This window comes from Acomys russatus, chromosome 2, assembly GCF_903995435.1.
Source record: "Acomys russatus chromosome 2, mAcoRus1.1, whole genome shotgun sequence".
Lineage (NCBI taxonomy): Eukaryota > Metazoa > Chordata > Mammalia > Rodentia > Muridae > Acomys > Acomys russatus.
The window spans coordinates 67,876,367-67,896,021 of record NC_067138.1 but is presented as its reverse complement, the minus strand read 5'-3'; the positions used below and the strand labels follow the sequence as shown (position 1 = coordinate 67,896,021).

The 19,655-nt window shown below is 46.2% G+C and overlaps 1 protein-coding gene across 6 annotated transcripts in view; it reads right to left on the bottom strand.

Moving 5' to 3' along the window:
* Palm2akap2 (PALM2 and AKAP2 fusion) overlaps positions 1-19,655 on the bottom strand; it is a 321,160-nt gene that overhangs the window by 86,367 nt on the left and 215,138 nt on the right. Inside the window, exon 1 of one of the 6 annotated variants that reach the window (XM_051162395.1) lies at positions 13,095-13,258. The exons of the other annotated variants lie outside the window; for them this stretch is intronic. The gene's annotated coding sequence lies outside the window, so the exon portion shown is untranslated. Of the gene's footprint in view, positions 1-13,094; positions 13,259-19,655 lie in introns of those variants that run through there. 6 annotated transcript variants of the gene reach the window in all.

Below are 19,655 nucleotides of genomic sequence, written 5' to 3'. Positions count from 1 at the left end.
TGTTTTGTTGGGTCTTTTTTTTGGGGAGGGGGTTCTTTTTTTTGTTTGGGTAAAGGGAGAGAGGTCATCAGAGGGAGGGGTGCTAATGGGAAGATAACACCAGGGTAACATGTGGTTCTACGAAGCCTCCCTTGAACTGAGCAAAGCTCAGGACATTTCCAATTAAAGCACAGACTATCAGAATTTGGAGGGAAGCCTTCTTTAATCCTAGGAAACAAAAACACAAGTGATACCCAGGGAAAGTTGAGACCAGCATATTTCTTCTCTCTCACAATATTAGTTTACAGCTTTGTAACCACCAGGGTGGAGGAGGAAACTCCCGGTTCACACCCACCGCCCCCCTCAGATGCCTTTTTACAAGGCTATTGTTGGGACTGTTTTGTTTTGTTGGCTCCTCACTGACAATGCATCCTAGAAGTCAACTCACTCTTGGGTGGGAAACACCCACCCAACAGACAGACAAACAGGAACAGAGTAAGGAATGTTCCAGAGTTCTCAAACTGTGGCTTGTTACCCCTTTGACAAACCTGTCTCAATATATCTACATTACGCCTCATAACAATAGTAAAATTACGGTTATGAAGTGGCAACAAAAGTAATTTGATGGTTGGGGGTCATCATAACACGAGGAACTGTATTAAAGGGTCGCAGCATTGGGAAGGTTGAGAACCACTGCTCTAGCGGATGCTATGCTAAAACACCCTGGGGAGCTCTTAAATAGAAGAAAATTTTATTCACAAATTTTATTCATTTTACTTTTTTTCTTTTCTCTCTTTCTTTCTTGGTGGTTGTTGTTGTTGTTGTTTGTTTTGTTTGTTTGTTTTTGGAGAGAGTTTCTCTTTGTCTTTCTCTTGGCTGCCCTGGACTCAGTTTGTAGAGCAGGCTGGCCTTGAACTCACAGAGATCCCCCTGCCTCCCTGGGTGCTGGGATTAAAGGAGTGCGCCACCATGCCCAGCTGTATTAATTTTACTTCATTCACAGTTTTTTAAAAGCCTTTCTGTGGCTGAGGGTGTAACTGTTAAGGGTGTTTAAATTCATGTGTTGAGCATAGACAATGCCACGTTTAATCCCAAGCAAAAAACACTAAAGTAACTACTTGTGTTATTCTTACTAAGTCGTTTGCTATCTGGGACTGAAATAATCCACATACTAAGTCCTTAACAGAGAGAACTGTCCTGAATCTAGAGACTGAGCCCTGCCATCCACTCTCCCTGCTCTGCCCGGAGCAAACCCTTCCGCTAGAGGCAGCAGACTAACAGACTGGGTGATGGTTTAGAGGCAGCAGACTAACAGACTGGGTGACGGTTTAGAGGCAGCAGACTAACAGACTGGGTGATGGTTTAGAGGCAGCAGACTAACAGACTGGGTGATGGTTTAGAGGCAGCAGACTAACAGATTGGGTGATGGTTTAGAGGCAGCAGACTAACAGACTGGGTGATGGTTTAGAGGCAGCAGACTAACAGACTGAGTGATAGTTCTAGAGGCAGCAGACTAACAGACTGGGTGATGGTTCTAGAGGCAGCAGACTAACACACTGAGTGATGGTTTTTCCTTCTTCCTTCTATAATTGTCACAATGATAAGAAAGTCCGGCTCTGTGGGCTTTCATTATCAATGATCTGATAAACAAAAGTTTATCAAAAGTCTATTTGTCTCTGTACCGAATAATGAGTCTCACAAAGAGGATGCTGAACTGATCCACACAGAGGGATAGAGACCAAAAACACTTAGCAAAGGCCAGGCAGGCATGGTAGCACACACCTTTAATCCCAGCACTCAGGAGGCAGAGGCAGGCAGATCTCGGAGTTCAAGGCCAGCCTGATCTACAGAATGAATTCTAGGCCAGCCAGGGCTACACAGAGAAACTCTGTCTTGAAAAATTAAAAAGGAAGAAAAATGGCAGAGCATACAGATGTTTGCTTATTTGGTTATATTAAGCAAGAAAAAAATCTTACAAACACCCAGACAGTATTTTGTTCATGGCTTCTCAGTGCTGCCTGCCAGGTTATCTATTAAAATCCCTGCCTGTGTTTCTGAGTGTAATCCTTTTCGCTGTGAGCTGAGTACCATTTTCCAATCCATACAGGTAAGGACGCTGAGCTTACCAAAGAGAGCTCAGTATGCTCGAACTGACAATGACAAAGCCTCTGGAATCTCTGCTTAAATCTATACACTCGCTGGGCAGTAGTGGCACATGCCTTTAATCACAGCACTTGGGAGGCAGAGGCAGGCGGATGGATCTCCGTGATTTCGAGGCCAGCCTGGTCTATACAGCGAGTCAAGGACAGCCAAGGCTACACAGAGAAACTCTGTCCCGAAAAACAAAACAAAATAAATCTATACGCTCACGTAACAGCCCTGTCCCTGTCCCTGCTGCAGGAGCCCCAGGAGCCCCGAGGCAGCCACCTTGTGAGTCTGCTCCTCTGTTTCTGTGACTCCTTGAGTAGCTAGATGGTTCACATCACATACCTTTCAGCCTGCATCTTTCTGGAGGGTTAAACTCCTTCATCATAGGGATGGAGAATATTTCTAATCTCCTGGGGGCCTTAGCTATGGATCCTGCAGCTCCACAGCAAGGGCAACAAGATGAAGCAAACCATGTGACCATGGCAGTGGTTTTTAAAAAACGGCTGGTAGCCGGGTGTGGTGGCACATGCCTTTAATCCCAGCACTCGGGAGGCAGAGGCAGGTGGATCAGTGTGAGTTCAAGGCCAGCCTGGTCTACAAAGCCAGTTCAAGACAGAGAAACCCTATCTCGAAAAACCAAAAAACAAAACAAAACAAAACAAACAAACAAAAAATCCTGGCTGGTGCATACCACAAGCTTTCATTCTTTTTCTAAGTAAAAGAGCTTGGGTATAGTGGTGCACACCTGAAAGCCCCTGGGATGCTAAGGAACAGGGACTACCTCTTCAAGGGCAGCCTGGACTATACAGCAAGTGCCAGTGAGCTCAATTCCAAGAACCCACGTGTTAGAAAGAATGGACACCAGAATGCTGTCCTCTGACCTTCTCATGAACACAGTAGCATGTGAATGTACATGCACATATGGTCACACACGCATAAAATAAAATAAATGTCAGCCGGAGAGTTGGCTCAGTGGTTAAGAGCACTGTCTGCTCTTCCAAAGGTCCCAGGTTCAATTCCCAGCACCCACATGGCAGCTCACAACTGTCTGTGACTCCAAGATCTGACACCTTCACACCAATGCACATAAATTGAAATTAAATAAAAATATTAAAAAATAAATAAATAAATATGTTTTTTTTTTCTCTTGGTTTTCCCAGACAGTGCTTCTCTGTGTGTATTCCTGGCTATCTTGGACTCACTTTGTAGACCAGGCTGGCCTCAAACTCACAGAGATCCACCTGCCTCTGTGTCCCTGAATGCTGGGATTAAAGGCATGAAGGTAGCTGTGATGGATGCCCTTATGAGAAGGACACAGGTAGCCATAATAAACTTGATGAGACATGCACTAAAAACTACAGACAAACCCAGGAGGGATGCCAGGTGTGGCAAAACATACCATTAATCCCATCACTCAGGAAGCAGAGGCAGATGGATGTCTGGGGGTTCAAGGCTAGCCTGGTCTACATAGAAAGTACTAGGCCAGCCAGAACTACCTATTGAGATATTGTCTTAAATAAGTAAATGATAATAATAATGTGCCTTTAATCCCAGCACTTGGAAAGCAGAAGTAGATGGATCTCTATGAATTCGAGGCTAGCCTGGTCTACATAGTTACTTCCAGGACAGCTAGGACTACATAAGACCCTGTCTCAAAGGTAAATAAACAAACAAAAAGCCAAAATGAAGTATTGGATAATCTAGTATCTTGTAAAACCTTGTGCCTAAGGCTAGCAAGATGGCTTATCTAAGGGTGCTTCCTCCAAGCCTGACAACTTAAACTGGATGACTTGGATCTACACAGTAAGATGGGAACTAAGTCATACAAGTTGTCCAGTGACGCCACACATGAGTACCTCATGGCGTGCATATAAACACAAGAGAGAGAGAGAGAGAGAGAGAGAGAGAGAGAGAGAGAGAGAGAGAGAGAACACAAAGATACACCATCTCTGTATTCTAAATGAACAAATTCAAGGTTTAGAGGTAAAATTAATTTATGTACGTCTTTAATCCCAACACTCAGGAGGCAGAGGCAGGCAGATCTCTGTGAGTTCGAGGCCAGCCTGGCTTACAAAGAGCTATAGCCTTCTAATTACAGTCAGTCTGAGACTGTGACCTGTGCTGAAAACTCACAGTTGTATTAAATTATAGACTCACCATGTTATGTCATCTTCCCTCCCATCTGCCCTTAGTCAGGAGGCTGAGGCAGGTGGACCATGAAAAGCTCCAGGCTAGTTTAGGATACAAAGTGAAGCCCTGTCTCAACACCATCCACCCCACCCCCCCCCACACACACACACACAAAGCCCTAGAAACCCAAAAGAAAGCAGAGCCTACCCATTGGGGATACATAAGATGTACATAGTCTGTAGCAACCATTAAGTTAGTGGTGATAGTACCAAAGTGCACAGGCTGGGGCATCATCAAGACAACTACTTGAGAGCTGAGGCAGGAGGATCACTTGAGCCCAGAAGTGCAGGGCCATTCTAGGCAGCACAGTGAAACATCTCAGGAAACGCAAACATACTCGGGCCATCGAAGGGCACTTTGACCTTGGATTTTTCCTCTCATCTATCTATCTATCTTTTAGACTGGCATACATTTTCAAGTTGGGAGCTACCTCTTTGGTGAGTACACACTGAGTTTAGACAAGGCACCCAGTCTCCCCTCTCCCCCACAGGATGACTTTAGTGAGCTCTGGTGGCTGATAATGTAGATTAGTTCATTAACAGAGTGTTTGCCTGGCATCCATGAGGCCCTGGGTTCAATTTCCAACACTACACAAAAACAAGTGTGGTAGTGCACACCTATATTTGTAGCATGTGGGAGAATCAAAGGTCCAAGGCCATCTTCAATTTCATAGTGAGTTCAAGGTCAACCTATGCTACACAACGTCTTCCCTTTCCTTTGATGACCTAGCCGGTGATCCTGCACAGCATCCTCTCTTGGGCCACTCCCCCTTTATAACTGGACTGGCTCCTGGTTTTCTTCACTTAAGGACCTTTGGAGCAGAGCGGCTGGAAAAACACAGGCTTCCCAGCCTTGAGAAACCACATTCCACTCTGACCCAAGGCCCAGAGCTCTGGCTCCTAAGTCCAAATGCTGGGACTGAGTGTTCTGCAGCCAACTGGGTGCTACCCGTGACCCCTTCTCCAGCCAAGGGCCCTGCCTCTCATTTGCAAGGGAGATGAAGACCAGGGAAAAGAAACAAGGCAGAGCTTGCCAAAGGGTTTCTTTTCCTTGGGATGACCCCATGATAAATCCAGTTTGTTTTCAAAACCCATCAACAACAGTCTATTTAATGGGTGTCAATTAAAAAGTAGCAGAATGTGATTCTTCTGGTAGTAAGGAAGGCAGGAGGTCATGAGACAGAGAAAAGAAATTGGATGATCCGAGAAAGGGGGTGAATGCAGCAGTAGCCGACCTCAAGGGGACTCCGACAACTGCTGATTAATAGGCGAAGGATGTCAAGCCTAGGCAGAGTGCTTGTCCAGCACGCCAGAGGCCCTGCAGATAAACTGTTTCTTTAATGGATATAATACTACAGACCACTGGAGGCAAGGCCTCGACACACAGTGTGTTGGCTTAATCCAGGTCATCTTTGGCTTAAAAGAGAAAAGAAAGAAGTGAAGGGGGCAGAGGGAAAGGAGCTCAGACTCTAATGACAAAAGGGGGAGGAGGAAGCCCAAGAGAACCTGGCAGTGGTACCCATGGAGAAAAGCAGCATCAGGAGTTCTGGGGATGCAGGAGAAGGAAGGGACTGTACATCCACTTCGCTCCCCTTCCCCAGCATGACATTTCTTTCCCCAGCCTCCAGCTGGTACAGCTGGCTAAGCACAGCCCGATTGGGTACTGGGAGCTAGGACTCGGTCCTGGGCAAGTCTCAGGAGTGAAAGAAGGAACTACCAAGCAGGTGCTGACTGGTGGCAGACAGGACTGGGGTCAGAGGTCATCCAACTGCAGCCTATCACTGTCACTTGTTTAGAAACTCACTCAATAGCTCCTGTGTACTAAAGGCAGCAGCGGCTCCAGGAGCTAATGCGCATTAGGGGTGTTTCTGATTCATAGCTGTCTCTCTCAAGTTCCAAGAGAAAGTTTCACAGCTGCGCAGGGCCCAGCAATCAGCACCATCTCTTCTAGAACGTGCTGACTGGGAATACAAAGATGAGCCGCTAGACTACAGTTCCTTTCTTTTTTTTTTTTTAACAAGCAATTTGCATATTTTTGTTTGACTTTTTAGTTTGAATTTTATTTTTAATCAGTTGTTATTTGTATTATTTTGTTTATTGTTTGTTTGTGTTGAGACTGGATCTCTCACAGCCCTGCCTATCCTGAAACTACAAAGATCTCACCTGCCTCTGCTTCCTGTGTGCTGGTTTTTTTTTTAATTGTTAAATAGTCTTAGGTAGCCCAAGCTAGCTCGTATTCACTGTGTAGCCAAGGATGACTCTGAACTTCTGATCCTCCTTCCCTCACTTCTGGAGTTCTTGGATTACAGGCCCATAAAATTAATTTCTATATAGGGAATCAAACCCAAGGTTTCATGAATGCTAGGCAAACACAACTGACTAGACCACATCCTCAGCTCCAAGGCCAGTCTTTCTCCTCCTCCTCTTCCTCTTCCCCTCCTTCTTCTTCCCCCTCCCCTCATCTTTTTCTTTTTTTGAGATAGGATCACAGTATATATCCCTGGGTGGTGTGAAACTTGCTATGTAGATCAAACTGGCCTCGAACTCACAGAGATCCACTTATCTCTAGTTATTTATTTTAATATTACATTTATTCTGAATTATGTATATGTTTGTGTGCCTGTGTATAGGTGTGTACAGGTGAGTGAAGGTACCCTCAGGGGTTAGAAGAGAGACTTGGATCCCCTGGAGCTGGAGTTCTAGGCAGTTGTGAGCCGCCCACTGTGGGTGCTGAGAGCCAAACTTGGGTCCTCTGCAAGAGTAATATGCGCTGTGAACCAGCCCCAAGGTTGCTATTGACCCATGGGGCAAGATGATTCTCTATTGAGGGGAGGAGGCTGTCCCCTGGTGCACTGCAGGATGCGCGGATGCACTCTGGTCTGTATCCACTTTCCCAGCCTCAATAAGACAGACTCAGCTCTCACAGGCCCAGTCTACTAACTCGAGTCCTACTGTTGGACAGTTTCCACGCCCCACCCACTTCCAAATCCAAAGGAACAGAGAGAGCTTCCCTGCACCCCACCGTACGTGGAAATTCTTGGGAATTTTGTCAAACTCTAGATTGTGTCTCAGCAGGTGTGAGATGCGGATGGGGCTCTTGCTTCCCTCTTCCTCCTTCATTCCTCCCGCCACCAAGTGCTGGGTCTCCATGTTAGGCTTACACCCTGTGGCAGAAGGGTCTCAACCCCCTTAGTGTGAAAGGTGGTACCCAGGCTCCCAAGCAGAAATATTCCTGCAAGTTCACAGTGAGCCTGGGATATAAATAAAAATAAGAGAGAGAGAGAGAGAGAGAAGGAAAGAAAGAAAGAAAGAAAGAAAGAAAGAAAGAAAGAAAGAAAAGGGAATCAAACAAAAACCAGTGGGTGATCCTAATCCTAACATCTCTGCTAGGCCTCTGGATTCCCAGAATCCCTCGCCCCTGTCATTTTATGAATGACAGAACTGTATGCCCACATAAACAAGGTGATTCCTAGGAAATCTAGTTAGTGCGGAGCTGGGATCCTTCAACAGGGAAAGGATGCTGGGTCATCACTGAACCTGAGCTGGACAGTCCCCTGCTGTGGACATTTTGAGAGGTGATTTCCCCACAGCAGACTTTCTATAAACTGTGTCAGGGCAAACCATGTTCTGCTTTCTTTTTTTAAAGATGTATTTATTTATTATGTATACAGTGCTCTGCTTGCATATACACTTGCAGGCCAGGAGAGGGCATCAGATCACATTATAGGTGGCTGTGAGCTACCATATGGTTGCTGGTAATTGAACTCAGGACCTCTGCAAGAGCAGTCAGTGCCCTTAACCTCTGAGCCATCTCTCCAGCCTCTTCATGTTCTGCTTTCTAAATCATAAATCACATTGTATGTGAACCCCTGATTACTTTTTCAAACAAAGATGCCTCAAAGAATGTTCGGGTTTATCTTATCCTAAGAGAACTGGCTACTGTCATTTGGTAGAGAGATTTGGGCTAAGAGTAGCGAATACTTTTTATATGTCTGACTTATAAAATGGGTGCACAGGATGGCTCATTGAGTAGAGGGCTTGCCATGGAAGCCTGATGATCTGAGTTCTATCCCCCAGAACCTGAGTAAAGTTGGAAAGAGAAAATCAACTCCACAAAATTGTCCTCTGACTTCCATATGTGCATCGCGGCATGTACACACCCCTACACACATATATAGAAACAGAATTAAATAAAACTTTAGGGCAGGTAAATAGGTAGCTAAAGGCACTGGCTATCAAACCTGAGGACTTGAGTTTGAACCCTAAAGGCTACACAGTGGAAGGATAAAACCTGCTTCCCCGAGCCGGGCATGGTGGCGCATGCCTTTAATCCCAGCACTCGGGAGGCAGAGGCAGGGATCGCTGTGAGTTCGAGGCCAGCTTGGTCTACAAAGTGAGTCTAGGATGGCCAAGGCTACACAGAGAAACCCTGTCTCGGAAAAAAAAAAAAAAAACCTGCTTCCCCAGGCTATCCTATGCAACGGCACATATGGTAGTTTGGATGGGAACAGCCCCATAGATTCATGTGCTTGGATGCTTGGCTCATAGGAAGTGGCACTTTTAGGAAGTGTGGCCTTATTGGAGGAATGTCACTGTAGGGGCAGGCTTTGAGGTCACCTTTGCTCAACCTCCACCAATGTGAAACACACACAGTCTCCTTTTGCTGCCGGTGGATCAAGATCTAGAACGCTCAGCTCTGTCTCCAGCACCATGTCTGCCTACGTGCTGCCATGCTTCCAGCTATAGCGATGATGGGCTAAGCCTCTGAAACTATAAGCCTGTCCCAACCAAATGTTTTCTTTCAGGGTTGGAGAAATAGCTCAGAGGTTAAGAGCATTGACTGTTCTTCCAAAAGTCCTGAGTTCAATTCCCAGCAGCCACATGGTGGCTCACAACCATCTATGATGAGATCCGGTGCCCTCTTCTGCATGCAGGTGTATATGCAGGCAGAATACCATGTACATAATAATAAATAAATCTTTTTAAAGAAATGTTTTCGTTTATAAGAGTTGCTCTGGCCATGGTGTCTCTTCCCAGCAATAGAAACCCAAAGACAGCACACAAGGTACACACACACACACACACACACATGCACAAACACATGCACACATTTAAAAATACATTCTTTTTTGTTTGTTTGTTTTGTTTTTTGAGACAGTGTTTCTCTGTGTGTAGCCTTGGCTGTCCTGGAACTCACAGAGATCTGCCTGCCTCTGTCTCTCAAGTGCTGGGATTAAAGGCATGCACAACCACCACCCAGGTATTCATTCATTTTTTAAAAAAATATAACACAATAAAATATAATAATATAAAACAAAAGCAGTCACTGGGTGGTGGCGGCGGCACACGCCTTTAATCCCAGAACTCGGGAGGCAGAGGCAGGTGGATCGCTGTGAGGTCAGCCTGGTCTACAAAGTGAGTCCAGGACAGCCAAGGTTACACAGAGAAACCTTGTCTCAAACAAAACAAAACAAAACAAAACAAAAACAAAAACAAAATCAGTCACATCAAAGTTAGACAAAATAAACCAACAAAAAAAAAGCACACAAGAATCAGGGCAGGAACCAGACACACTTGTTCACACACTCAGGAATGCCATGAAAACACTAAACTGGAAACCATAATAAAAGCACAGAGGACCTGGTGCTGACCTCTGCGGGCCCTGTGCGTGATGCCTCAGCCTCTGTGAGTTCATATGAGCTTGGCTCAGTCCATTCAGAGGGCTCTGCTTTCTTGGTGTCCTCCATCCCCTCTGGCTCTTACCCTCTCTCTGTCTCCTCTTCCTCAGGGTTCCCTGAGCTCTGATGGAAGGGATTTGATAGATATATCCCATTTAGGCCTGAGTGTCCCAAGGTCTCTCACTCTCTGCTTACTGTCTGGCTGTAGGACTCTGTATTTGTTCCCCTCTGTTGCAGGAGGAAGCATCTTCGTAGATTGCTGAGCAAGGCACGGATCTATGAGCATAGCAGGATATGAACAGATGTGATTTTTCCCTTTCTTTAGCGTCATAGAAAATCTGCCTCTGGGTGTTGAGTTTGTAAGCATGTACAAAACCTTTCCTATCAAAACTTAGCCAAAATTGTTGAACTCCATGTGTATCTTAAGTAATCTCTTCAAACTACGGAAGCCTGGCTCAGAATCGATCCAATTATCTGAACACACTGGTGGCTCCTACGTTTTCCAGATCATTCTAGGAGCTAACTGGAGTCACCGCATCAGTTCCACCATCGTTGAAATGTATATAAGCAAGGAACCAGATATCAAATCTGTGGTCTTGAGGGGTTAATGTTCAGCAATGCTCCTGTTTCAGCTACTAAAAATCTCCTAACCCAACTCCCATCCAAATTCAATTCCATCTTTATTTAAACTTCTCATTATCCTAGTAAGCAGAGGTGACTAATAACAACTGTGATAGAAATCTGGGCCACGGGTATTTTAAGAGTCCATTAATTTTCATCTTAAATGTGTGGTTGGTGACTTTTTTTTTTTTTTTTTTTTTTTTTTTTTTGAGACAGGGTTTCACTATGTTGCCCTGGTTGACCTGAGACTCAGTAGGTAGATCAGGTTGGCCTCAGACTCACTGAAATCTACCTACTTCTGAGTACTTACATTAAAGGCACTGCCCCCAACCCCACCCCGAAAGACAGGGTCCATTCTGTAGTTCTGGGTTGACCTGGAACTCAAAGTCCTTCGGCAATCCTCCTGCATCTATTTCTACTATACTGAGATTATAAGCCTGAGCCACCTTGCCCTACAAGAGACCACTGAACCTATGAGGCTGGCATCGACAGAACATCAACGCTAACTAGAAAGTCCACAGTGCTAATGGGTTAGCCCTATAATAAAATATTGAATGTTTGAGAAATCGAGCAACCAGCGGGTCATGTTCCCCTCATTTGATCAGTAAGTTAAGACAGCCTGCTTCACCTTACTCAACGGAGCTCCTCAGGCTACTGGGTCAGAACAAACCACTTATCAAAGTTAAATGAATTCTGACAACACTCACTGTGCAGCAACTCCGCAGGCAGAAAGCAACGCCAACTGTCATGCCAGAGCTATGAGATAATGGGGATTTCAAAATGTTTCTCTCCTAACTCAAAGTCCAGCCAAGCAAAGCCCTTGCCGATGGCACCTCAGCATCCCAGAAAGAAGCCAAGCAGAGCTCCATAGGGGACTCTGCTGGGGCAGAGACAGGGAGACCTAGGCAGGGTTTTACTCTTGATGTTCCTGGCTCAGAAGCAACAGGACTCTAGAGGGTCCCCTAACTAAGGAGAGGGGTCTCTTTAACATAAGACTAAAAATTAAAAAAAAAAAAAGGACAAAAATCAAAACCAGAAGGCAAGCAGTAGTCAGCTGCTGCGCGTCTATGTTTAAAAGTTAATAAAATAAATTCCTTCCCATAATAATATAAAATCTAGTTGGTCAAAGTTGGGAATGCTGCCAGACTTAGAGAAAGAGATGATGTTTGGTTAAAGAGGACATGCTGCCAGAGAGGCAAGTGCGATGCTAAGTGAACTCATTAGAACAAATACATGCCCGTCCCCAGGGACGCAGAGGGCAGGTGCGTGTGTACCCTGCCAGGCACCCATGAACACCACTGAGACAAAAAGAGCTTCCAGAGAAAAGTAAACTTGTTCACAGATTCAAAGATATAATACAGCAAGAAAGCCAACCTATTTCAAATCCAAATGCCAGCAGTAAATTTGCTGGACTATTGCTGCTGGCCTTGGAACTGACACAGAGAAAGGTGCTGATTTGTCAAAGTCTTCGGTATGCTATCTCTGGGGACAAAACACTACTGGGTCTGGGGAGAGAAGCCATTGTTATCCCTTTAACAGACGGACCCCTTTATGTGGCTTGAGATGATGGATTCCCCAAGGCTAGCGAGTTGTGTCTTGCATCTGCGCTGGGAGCTCGGCGACCCAGCTGCTAGCCCAGCCCGTTTGGCTCATCACTGGCTGCTCAAACCCTTGCCACCCGCTCTCATCCGGCCACCTGCGCCACTGCTCCGGAGTGAGGATTCCCGTTCTCACGGGCTTCGTTTCAGTCCCTTCTAATCCACCGGCTTTCTCTAGAATTTCCTCGGGCTGCCAGAGTCTCTTTTCTCTCATCCCTGCCAGCGTGCCACCTCTATGGATTTCACTGGTGGGGCTATCTTTTGCGATCTGCCCCTAGCATTTCCTTCAAAATGTTTCCAGAAATTCGCAACGGGGCTTCACTCCTGATGAAACCCCAGATTGAACTTCTGAAGGCCGAGCCTCGGGGTAGACAAATCTGCTCAGCTCGAACCCCAACCGTCCTGTCCCTCAGAACCGTTGCTTCCTCCATAACCCAATGAGTTCAGTACCTAGACTGCAGTCCAAAAACGCTCTGGCCGATCACCCTAGGCCTCAGTTTCCCTGAAAAGCTCTGGACTTTCTAAAGATGCCTCCAGCGCCGCCACCCCGGGGGAGAAGGACCTGCGCCCTTCTGGCTATCTAACCTCGGTGGCTCCAGCTTCCCCTGGCTCTTGTGCACAGACACATTTGATTTCACCATTTCCCCAAGGCGGGCTGCTTTTTTTTTTTTTTTTAAAGCATATGTAAGTACTGAATAAAGCATCCCGAAGCCCGGCCCGACCCCAAACCTACGAAATTCAAAGGCACGTGGACACTTCCAACCCGACCAGCTTCCGGAACTCGATCACTGGATACAGAGTTGCTAGCTGCCTTTTCCCGGTGCCGGAAAGCACTCTAATCCCAGAGTTCCGAAACGCAGCGCCCCAAATTGGACACCCACCTCTGGGCGCCGGCTCCGAGAGCGCAGTCCTCCGGCTCGGCTCCAGCGTGGCGCGGCCGCTGCCTGCTGCTCTCGGGATCTAGGGAAAGACGCGCCACAGCCCCGAGGTGGGGCCAGCGCATCTGCCAAGAGTAGCAGCCTCCGGGCTTGCCTGAGACCCAGGAGCCCCGCCCACTCGTCCAGGCCCCGCCCCACTCCATGCCAGTGGTCCGCCCCTCCTTTTTCACTGCGCCTCCCCATCCACCTATACCTCTTTTTGGAAGCTAGCATGGAACCTAAGCCCTGAGAAATGCATGAATGAATAAATGGAGAAACCGAAGGGATAGAGAAGTGGCAAGAGAACGCGTTTCCTAGCTGGGGAGGGCGCTGTGTCTAAAGAGTATCAGTGCATGGGGGGTGAGCCTGTGAGGGTGTTGCTGCAAGCTTACGTGTGTATGAGTGTGTGTGGAAGTGTGCGATGCCTGTGCACGCTGACAGAGTGGGTATGTTGAGCTCCCACCTCAGGGGGAGAAAGCCATAACTGACCCCTGGGTAAGAGCCAACGCCCGGGGATTGGCTGGGAAGTGTATTTTAGTTACAATAAGGGTTTAAAGTGGCCCAGAGGTTGAGATGCGGCCAGAGGCTCTGGAAAATCATTGATTCGTCCAGCCTTCAGGCTGCGGTGCCTGTATGGCTGTCTGTAGCTTCTTGGTGTCAAGCGCCTCTGTTAACAAAGCCAGAGGTGGGGAAGACGCAGCTGACGCTCAGCGTTTGGCTCCATTAGGCAGGTGGCCAGCCATCCCTCATTTCAGAGAGGTCTGAAATTTCAGTCTGCTATCCCCTCCCTCTCATGAATATTTAAATAATGTTAATGACCCTTTAAGAACCGACCAGTCTAGAAGTCCTTAGGACACCAACACATGCATAAATGCCCCCCTCCTCCCGAGAAAACAGCATTTTCAAAAGCAAGCTGTTGCGGGTCTTACTAGGCTTTAGAGCAAGTTTTTTTGCAGAGGGAAAACCACATAAAGTGGAGTCAGATTCAACTCTTCACTAGGGGAGCTTTCCTCCCGCAGCGATCCTCTGGCCACCCAAGTCTGATTTCTGAACAATGCCTAGGGCTTTCTCAATTCATCCCAGTCATCCCCACCCCCACCCCATCCCCAACCCCGACAATCACAGGGCCCCAGGGCTCAACTTCTGAAAGTCGGTATGGATGACAAACACAACCGGGAGAGTCGCTGTCCTAGCCTGATTTCACTTCCCTAACCTCCAGAGGTCCCCAACTTCCAATTTAAAGAAGTGATACAATGGGAGAAGGTCCCTGAAAGCCCTTTTCACTTAAGGAACAGAGAAGCAAGGCCCCTGTGGAAAGAGCTTTCTTAAGGCTGACCTTTAATCTCAGCATTCCTAAGGCAGAGAGGCTGGCAGATTTCTGTGGTTCGAGGCCAGCCCGGTCTACAAAGAAAGTTCCAGGACAGCCAAAGCTACACAGAGAAATCCTGTCTCAAGAAAACAAAACAAAAAGAAAGAAAGAAAGAAAGAAAAGGCTTTCTCAGGCCTGAACCTTATCCCAACCCTGACCCAGGGAACCGGTTAAGTGTTCCAAGGACACTTCACTGGCTTCCTTACCTTGGCACTTAGAGATTGTCTAGTACCAAGTTTTGTTTTTGTTTGTTGCTTGGGGTCTTTGGTCTTTTGAGACAATCAGACTCAACAGTCCTGGCTGGGCTGAAGAAGCCACCATGCCTGCCTTTCACCACTGGTTTTCCGTATTTTTTGGACACAATTGGATTTCAGTAGTACTTATTGGCTAGCATAGTTTACCTTCCTTCGCCCCCCCCCCTTCCTGTCTTCTTTCCCTCTTTCTTCCCCCTCCCTCCTTTTTTTCCCCTCCCTCCTTTCCCCCCTCCCTTCCCGGCCTGTAATATCAGCACTTGAGACTCTAAGGCAGAAGGACTGCTATCACTTTGACACCAACCTGGAGAGTTCTGAGCTAACCTGAGCCACAGTATGAGATCTTATCTCAAAAAAGAAAAGAAAAAGAAAGGACATAAAAGGGAAGAAAAATATCTGGATGCTCTACATCCTGAAACTATTTGGAACGCATCAGTATCACATGAGAATGTTCCTGTAAGGCAAATGCTTGGGCACCACAGGTATTTATTTTATGGACCACAGACTAAACAAGGAAGGCTTCCAAAATCAAAGCAGAGGTGATGTTTATTCAAACCCACTGTGGCAGGTGTTTCATTAGTCTCCTCCTATATGCCTCAATTAGAGGAAGCATAAACAGTACAAATGAAATTTGTTTCATTATTGGGCAATGGTGGCACACGCCTTTAATCCCAGCACTCAGGAGGCAGAGGCAGGTGGATCTCTGTGGATTTGAGGGCAGCCTGGTCTACAGACTGAGTGCAGGACAGCTGGGGCTACACAGAGAAACCTTCTCTTCAATGGCAGCAACAATAACTCAAGACAACAACAAAACAACACCCACCACCACCAAAAGACACGAGATTGTCCCAGAGAGCTCATTGGGCAATTCAAAGAGGCCAAGACTGTTCTCAATGAAAGAGAGTTATCATCTCATCCTTCTGACAAGAAATCTGATGAAAAGCATCTGCTGGAGAACTTCCTTTCTTAGTGCTAGACGTGCTTGTGGTAAATTGGAGGCCAGCCTGGATGCCACATAGAGAAACTCTAACAGCCCCCACCACCACCACCACTCCCCCGCAAAAAATGTGAGGATATTTGTAGCAATAGATCTGGTTGTTCGGAGGAGATCTCATTTCTCCCTCATGGGTCCATGTGCTTCTACCACTTGAAGCTGCACTCCTACTTGACGTACCTTTCCCTGATAGAGAGGGACCATTGTTGTGGGGTTTTTTTGTTTTGTTTTGTTGTTGTTTTGTTTTTCCAGATATGGTTTCTCTGTGTAGCCCTGCTTTCCTGGAACTGGCTCTGTAGACCAGGCTGGCCTCAAACTCACAGATGTCTGCTTGCCTCTGCCTCCCAAGTGCTGGGATTAAAGGCATGCACCAACCAGAGTGTGGCCATGAGGGACCTTCCTTTACTCATGAGTGTTGAAGCAGCCATCCATCCCCTGCCCCAACCCCAACCCCACGCTGCTAGAACTTCCAAATGAACACAAAAACAAATACAAAAAGCAAACAAACAAAACAAACACCTTGTTAGCCCTTGGCATGGTGACAGGGACCCAGAAATCTCTCTCTCTCTCTCTTTTTTTTTTTTTTTTAAGATTTATTTATTATTATGTATACAGTGCTCTGTCTGCATGTACACCTGCAGGCCAGAAGATGGCATCAGATCACATTACAGATGGTTGTGAACCACCATGTGGTTGCTGGGAATTGAACTCAGGACCTCTGGAGGTGCAGTCAGTGACCTTAACCTCTGAGCCATCTTGGGAAGAGAATCTCAAGTTTACGCTATATCCCAAGACCTTCTCTCAAAGCAAACAATGATCTGGGCATGGTGGCGCATACCTTTAATTCTAGCACTGGGGAGGCAGAGGCAGGTGAATTGCTGTGATTTCGAGGCCAGCCTGGTCTACAAAGCAAGTCCAGGATAGTCAAGGCTAACACAGAGAGAGACCCTGTCTCAAAAAACAAAAAACAAAACAAACAAACAAAAAAGTTAGGGCAGAAGAGTAAGTGGGAACTGGACAAAAAAGATGCCATAAAGCAATACTTGTTTGTGTGTGTGTGTGTGTGTGTGTGTGCGCGCGCGCGCGCTATGTGTACATATGTGTGAGAGAGAGTGCACTTGTGTGACAGAGTATGTTATGTGGGAGTATGTACTTGTCCTGACCTTTTTTCCCTGAGTGATCTGACCTAGGAGTCTGTATTTGTTTGCAGTTGATTCTTCCTCACAGCCTGGTTTGGGGAGCATAGTCACCTCAGGTGGGGAAAGGAAGAAGTAAGCAAAGGAGACCGACCAGGACAGCATCCTCTGAGAACATTTGGCTCCAGGACCATGTGGCTCCTGGCACAGTTTGCCTTGCTTGTCTTTCCTTTGCTTCCTCTCCAGGGTCTCTCACTTCCTGTGCCCAAGAAGTTTCTTTCCTGTCTATTCCATGTTTATTTCCTTTTCCCGAATCCTCACACTTGGTCTCTCCTCTGCCAAACTCTCTAACAAGGAAGTGGTGACCTGATCCGGTTCACCCAGCTGCTCAGCCTTTTTTGTTTTGTTTTCTCTGTGTAGCCCCAGCTGTCCTGGAACTCTCTCTGTAAACCAGGCTGGCCTTAAGCTCACAGGGATTCACCTGCCTTTGCCTCCTGAGTGCTGGGATTTAAGGCATGTGCCACCATGACCAACTTGCTTCAGCCTTTTAAAATGGCTGTTTTTAAAAATGCACCCGTGAAAGCCAGGTGAGGTGGCCCGTACAAGTAACCACAGTACTCTTGGACTGGGGATGGCACACTCATTCATGCAAGTTCAAAGACAACCTGGGCAATTCCAGGTCAGACTGAATACTTGTCTAAAGACAAAAAGAAAAAGCAGAGTCCCTATGGTAAGGACAAAAACAATAAACTATTAGCCATGGTAGCACATGCCTGTAATCCAGAATTCAAGAGATAGAGACAGGAACATCAGGAGTGCAAAGTCATCTTTGGCTATATAGTAAGTTCCAAGCCAGTATGGGTTACAGGAGACCATGTCTCAAACTAAGCCAAACCCAACCAACCAACATGCTAGCAAAATAGCCATCCAACCAACCAGTCAACCAGCCAACCACCCAGCCAACCAACCATGCAACCATCCAACCAGCCAACCAATCAGCCAACAATCCAACCAACCAGCCAACCAGCCAACTAACCATCCAACCAACCAGCCAACCAAACAGCCAGCCAGCCAACCAAATAACCAGCCAAGCAACCATCCAAACGTGCATATAACCCTACTCATCAGGAAACTGAGGCAGAAGGATCTCAAATTTGTGGCCAGCATTGGCTACATGGTGAGTTGAAGGCCAATTTAGGCTATTGGCTACCTTGTCTCAAAAACAAAACAAAACAAACAAACAAAAAAACCTAAAAAATCAACTGGGCATGGTAGTGTACTCCTAGAATTCCAGCTCTCAGGAGGTGGATTCAAGGTCATCCTTTCCTACTTAGTAAGTTCAAGGCCAGACTGGGCTATATGCAGACTGCCTAATAAAGGGCCGGTGGAGTAAAGGGGAGCTGCACAGTTAGGGATATGAGGTGCTGCTGGGCCTTGAGTGTCTCAGCTGCAGAGGCCTGTGACCGCATTTGCTGTTCATGAGAACACATCTATGTAATATTTTGGTAATTAGCAATGAAGTTCTAGAAGGTCTAAGCTTGTGTCCTGGCTGAGAATTTGACCTTGATTAACTAATGAAGCATTTGAAAACTCTAGTAAACACTCCAGAGGTGATGCCCAACAGAAGAGAACACAGAACAAAGTGATCTTTAAGCACAGTGCTGCAAGTCTTACATGTTTAGTACACTTGGGATGCATGCAGCCTGCTTGTACCCTTGGAGAAGCCAGTGCCAGCAGCAAGAGTCTCCATAAGTTCTCATCAAGAATCTACACTAGAGACTTGGATTTATAAGAATTTATCTTTTGACTTCAACTATCCTTAACTATTTGCTCGATGTTAAGTAAGATGGAGAATTTTGTTAGCTTGTCTGGTTTGAGTTTTGATGAGAATCAAAGCCAGAGGCTCACTAAGCAAACACTGCAACTCTGAGACACAGTGACTCCATCAGGAGAGTTGTATTTCAGTTTACTGGTGTCGGGGGTTTGGTGTCTTGTCTGTTCTTTTGGGGTTTTGTTTTGTTTTCTTTTGTTTTTTGAGACAGTTGTTTTTTTTTTTGTTTGTTTGGTTGGTTTGGTTTTTTTTTTTTTGTTTTTTGTTTTGTTTTGTTCTGTTTTGCTTTCCTGTGTAAAAGCCCTGGCTGTCCTGGAATTCTCTCTGTAGACCAGATTGGCCTTGAACTCACAGAGATCCACTGGCCTCTGCTTCTGGCATGCTGGGATTACAGGCACACGCTACCACACCCAGCTTTGCTTTATAATAAGAACATGCTGTGGATGTATACTACAGTGGCAGAGTGCTTGACTAGTGTGAACAAAGCCTTGCGTTTGATTCCCCCAAAAATAAAATAAATTATGAGATTTTCTTAGTAATTTCCAAGCTTTCACCTGCCTCCAGACTTTTGAGCATAGACTGTTAAATTACACTTACTCATCAAAGGTTGTTATTGTTGTTGTTGTGATGATGATGATGATGATGATGATGATGTGGCTGGCTTTGCTGTGAAGCGTACCTATTGCTCTGCAGAGGACCTCAGTTTAGTTCCCCAATCCACATCGAGCCACAGCTACCTGTAACTTCAGGTCCAGAGGCTCTGACACCCTCTTTTGGCCTTGGCAGACATGTGCACAGACACACTTGCAGACAAAACACTCCCACACATAAACTACTTAAAAAAATATTTTTAAGCCTTGTCAGATTGGGACCACGGCCAACACAAAATCACTTTAAAACCGCAATAGTTATGCCGGCAGCATATGTTGCAATAGATAAAGGCC